The sequence below is a fragment of the Acinonyx jubatus genome, chromosome A1, assembly GCF_027475565.1.
Source record: "Acinonyx jubatus isolate Ajub_Pintada_27869175 chromosome A1, VMU_Ajub_asm_v1.0, whole genome shotgun sequence".
Taxonomy (NCBI): domain Eukaryota; kingdom Metazoa; phylum Chordata; class Mammalia; order Carnivora; family Felidae; genus Acinonyx; species Acinonyx jubatus.
This window is the reverse complement of record NC_069380.1, coordinates 147,485,072-147,490,217: the sequence shown is the minus strand read 5'-3', so window position 1 is coordinate 147,490,217 and position 5,146 is coordinate 147,485,072. Positions and strand designations below refer to the sequence as shown.

Here is a 5,146-nt window from a genome sequence, read left to right as displayed (position 1 = left end):
TGTTGTCAGCACAGATCCTGACACAGGGCTCGATCCCATGAACTGTGAGAGCATGACCTGAGCTGATAGACAGTAGGACACTTAACTGATTGAGCCACCCAGGCACCCCTAATTAATTGGCACTTTTGCTCTCCATTTGTCCTTCAGTATTCTAAGAATTAGCTTGAATATAGCAAAATATTAGCTAATCCTTTGATATTAGATGAGATCTGGCAAGTGCAGGGCTGTATGACTATAGACTAGCTAATCTTGACAGCCAATATTCCATGGTTTTCCTCTGCAGGTGAGATGCTGAGCTAGACTTGTCTAGAAAGTCGTTTCTTATTATGTAAGAAACTTATTGGGTAAACTTGCTATATGAATTCTCTTCGGTCCAGAGAAATTGATCTCTATGTAAAACAAGTAAACATTGCTCTGATTAATCTCAAAAGCTAAACCAACCACAGATAGGTGTTTTACTTTGTACCTTTCTTGGAAAGAAAGAGCAATCACAGTAACTCCTTCAAGTTTTATCTTCTTCAGAAGGTGCCTCTATTCATTTGCTTCATTCTTTGAAGCTTCCTCCAAGTTTTCCACAAGATCTGGAAAGTCATCATCGCCCTCCTCTCCGGTAGCAAGCGGTACCTTTCCACCCACACACTGTGTGGGCAGAGCTTCAGCCAGTCTTAAACCAGTCAGACCGTCTTCACCAAGTTGGTTCAAGAAACTGGGTAGCATTTCTGTCAGCTGCTTTGTCTCAGCGTGACCTGTAATGGTGAAAGTTTTCGCTGCCAGGGATGCCTGAACTTTAGGGTTCTTAAAGTGGACCCCTGTTCCTTGGTTTGTGAACATATTCACTTCTTCAATACCAGAGATGATATTGTTTACCGCCAACTTCTTTAAAGAGAACTGAAGTTTCTTTTTTTTTTTTTTATCATCTGCTGTAGCTGTTCTAAGAGCCACCTTCTTTGCGCCAGCAGCTCTTTCCCACCAATGCGACTTGTGCTTGCAGTTCCACGAGTTTCTTCCGGCTCATGATAGTTTCTTTCATCTTGTTGGAGAGGAAATGGGACTGCTTGGGGGACTAGGGTTGGTGCTCAGGGGGTCTCGGTGGACCAGTTGAGCTTAGTAGGTGCACACATGCGGGGAAGCAAGATAGCAGCTATTTTTTTTTCTTCCATATAATTGTATGATCTATAAACAACAGCAGATTCTATATATTTTTCTGCTCTTCAAAAAAAGATATTGAACAAAATGAGTCTCAATCTTAATTTCTAAATTAAAAATCCTTGACAAAATTTTAAAATGTGGTATCTTCCTTTTCTATCAGTTCTTTTTATCAAATTTTTGTCGATATTAATGTATATATTTATATAACCCTCCATTGATTAATCAATTATCTTTGGTCGAAGGTCTCCTAATTAACCTCTTAATTAGTTTAACAGATGAATTAATTTTTCCATATAACGTGCTGTCTAATGCCCTTGGCATGCTGAAGGTTTACTGCTCGTGGGGTGTGTTCTGTTTTGCCAAGGAATGGTTTACTCCTAAAAGTTGAAGACTTATTCTCATAGGTTTATACTTGTTACTGCAATCACAAATGTTTAGATAAATATAACATAAAGTGATGACATATGTATGGAAAGAGATCGTTATCTGAATAAAATAAAAACTGAATGCTTTGGCATGGCTTGACTTATGTAAATGGCTAAAAATTGTGATGACTGTAAAGACTGAAAAAACAAAAATTGGAAAGGTTTCACACATTTTGCTTTACAAATGTCTTCAATTCTGTTTTTACCTTGAAGATACTGAAACTGAAAATGGGAGATGAAGCATTAGACACAGTACATTACGGGTCAATAATCCAATTCATCTTTGGCCAATATCAAATTAGTGAATGGGTGTTCATGTTTTAAGTAAAAATATTATGTACGATGTTTTTCATCCATTTATTACCTTTATGTATTTGAATCCTACATTTTAGGATTTGTTGTTGAAATTAACTCTTTTAATTAACTGTCATACTATGAATTTTGGACAGTAGGACTTATGATTTATCTATCTATTTGTATTTTTTTTCCATATAGAATTAAGGTCCCTGGTCAAAGCCATCATCAAGGTTTTATGTATAATGATGCTACATATTATAACAATACATTCAGTTCAGTATATAATTCTTTTACTCATAATTATAAGATTAATCAACTTCAAATAACATTCACTTAATTTTTTCTAGAATTTTTATTCTTTATCATGACAGAAGTGGAAATACTCTTAATCATATTTAGATAAGTAAAAAGCTTGTCCTTTCTCCTTGTAGTAAAATTCTAGAGATCTGTTTCTTAGGTCTCTTGCTGCATTAGACCATTGAGCTGATTGGATATCATTTTTATATCAACATTACAATAACAGTAAAAGAAACTAAGCTTCATTGTCTGAAATAACTTACAATTTAGATTTTAAATTTGAGTCTAAATCAACAGCATTTTTATTTCATTTTTCTGCTTTCCAAGTTGCCAAAAATATGTGTTTATTATCACATGGCCTTTCTGCGTTTGTCTTTGGGCTATCACTCTTCCTTATCTCTTGACTGGACTGTGTTCTGATCGGAATCTGGGCAAAGCCTGTTGCAGCTGTCTTGTGCTGACTCCTAATCTGCCTGTACATTGTTTGGTCATTTGGTTCTACTGTCCAAGAAGAGTCAGGTGATTTTCATTTCAATCATTTTGTAGGTACAGAATGACTTTCCATTGAAACCTGAGGTATAAAACGATTCTATTAGACAGTCATAGAAAGATATGTTCTGCATTATAGAATTAAACCTGCCTTCTGGCCATGGCATCTTGAAGTTTTACTGTTTAACCTTTCATGTTCACTGTTGTGTAGACTATAAGAACACTCCCACATTTTGCTATTGGTGTCTGGTAAACTTATAGTTGAAAGTTTAAATTAAATTTTATCTATTTCATCTTTTGTATTTATATCCATATATTTGTAATTATTATTGTTCTTTTGTACATATTTATGTTCATATATATGTGTATACATGTAGAGTGTATATATATGTGTATATATATGTTTGTGTGTTCATATGTGTATGTGTGTGTGTGTATATATATATATATATATATATATTCTCTATATGTAGCATGGCAAGGATATGACTATGTGGCCACTTCCCACAGAAAGCAAAATTAGTAGTGTGATAAACAAAGGATAGTATGTATTTTTCCTGTAAACATGATCTGAATTTGTCATTTTATAGAAACATCAAAATGAGAAACAATTCCTGAATGTACTATGAAATTCTCATTATGATCCTAGAAGAAAAAGTTCTGTGTATGTGCAAATGATGGTTTATCATAATAGAGCAATATTCATGTAGTTCATCAGTCTGTGGTGGCAGTTTTCAGGCTGCCTTCTTTTGCTTCTGGTTTTATTTTTATCTTTTTCTTTCTGGAGATAGATAGAAACAGATACATAAGTCCCCAGAATGAAAAATGCCTTTATTCTATAAAGCTCAAACAAAATCACACAATCATGAATCTCAAAACAATCCCAGATTAAACCTAGGGATTTACTATAAAGAGAATCACATTAAAAAGAATTCTAATGAAATTCTAAGAAAAACCTATCTGAGAAAGATAAAGCTATTTTCCATTGCTTAAAATGTTTTTCTACCTCTTTTAAATTATTTTAAAAGGTCTTATAACTTCTTAATATATGATAAAATTCTGCATTAACTTCTTTATCTGATACAATGCTTGGTATATACTTGCCCTCCTGAAAACTTACATTATGACACAAAATCAGAGGTTCCTGATGTTTACCTTCAGAGTATTTGTTTTTGAAGGAGTAATATGAAGTTTTTGTTAGGAAAGATAAACAATATATTTTTATAATCATTGTTATTAGAGAAATTTATAGTTAGCTATTTCTGAAAGGGAAATGGTGCAGGTTTTAAATCAGCTTCCAGCTACTTCTTGCTTCTGAAACCATGAACGCTTCTGCCTCATAGTTTCAGAATGATATATTCTGAATGACATATTCATAATGAATAATACTGTTCATTTTAGCCTCACCTTCAGCTCCAAATCCTTATGAAAATCCATGCCCTCCCCCATATAGCTTACAGGCTGTCAAGCTGAGCTATTCCCTGGGCTCCATCTGGTCATTCCAAGGGCAACAGTGCTTTCCTAAACTGATGTGGAAGAGATGACCCTTCTTCAACCATCATTGACCTGGTTGTGCTCTACTTCAGGGTGTACCTCTTGAGACTGACTTTGCTTTCAGTCTTTTACGCTGGCTTCTGTTTTGATTATTAAATGTTCAAATGTTACCCTCTGTCACTGAGCCCTTTTCTCTCTATACACTCTCTCTAGAGGGCCTTACTGAGTTTCATGGGTATAAATAATATCTATGTGTTGATAATTCTTAAGTGTGTAGATATAATGCTGAACTTGCTGGAACTCCATGTTCACCTATCTATTATACTATGTGATATATCCACATAGGTAACCACTAAGCATCTCAAACTTAACGTGATCCAAATAGAACCCTTGATTTTCATTCCAAGTCTGCTTTTCTCTTACTCTTGCTTGTTTCAGTAATAGACACTACCATTCAATTATTTGCTCAAGCCAGATTTCTAGAGCTGGTCTATCTAATTTAGTAGCCACCACTTGTATGTGATTATTTAAACTAAAATTAAGTAAAAGTAAAAATTGCATTTCACACTTACACTAGTCACATTTTAAGTGTTCAGTGGTCATATATGGGTATTGGTTACCATATTAGCACAGACATAAAAAAATTTCTTTTACTGCAGAAAATTTTATTTAACAGTACTGGTCTAAAGATATGATTATATCTGTCTCTCCCTCACCATACATCTCAGGTCCTATCTGCTCAATCAAAATAATGTGCAGGACGCCTGGGTGGCTCAGTTGGTTGAGCGTCGGACTTCGGCTCAGGTCATGATCTCGCAGTTCGTGAGTTCGAGCCCTGTGTCAGGCTCCGTGCTGACAGCTCAGAGCCTGGAGCCTGCTTCAGATTCTGTCTCTTGCTCTCTCTCTGCCTCTCCTCTGCTCATGCTCTGTCTCTCTCTGTCTCAAAAATAAATAAAACATCAAAAAATTTTGAAAATAATGTACTTTATTCAAGA

At 34.9% G+C, this 5,146-nt stretch overlaps 1 pseudogene; it reads right to left on the bottom strand.

Annotated features, from left to right (window-relative positions):
- Window positions 1–494: 494 nt before the first annotated feature.
- LOC106978595 (transcription factor BTF3-like) lies at window positions 495–1,118 on the bottom strand (annotated as a pseudogene).
- Between the last annotated feature and the right edge of the window lie 4,028 nt (window positions 1,119–5,146).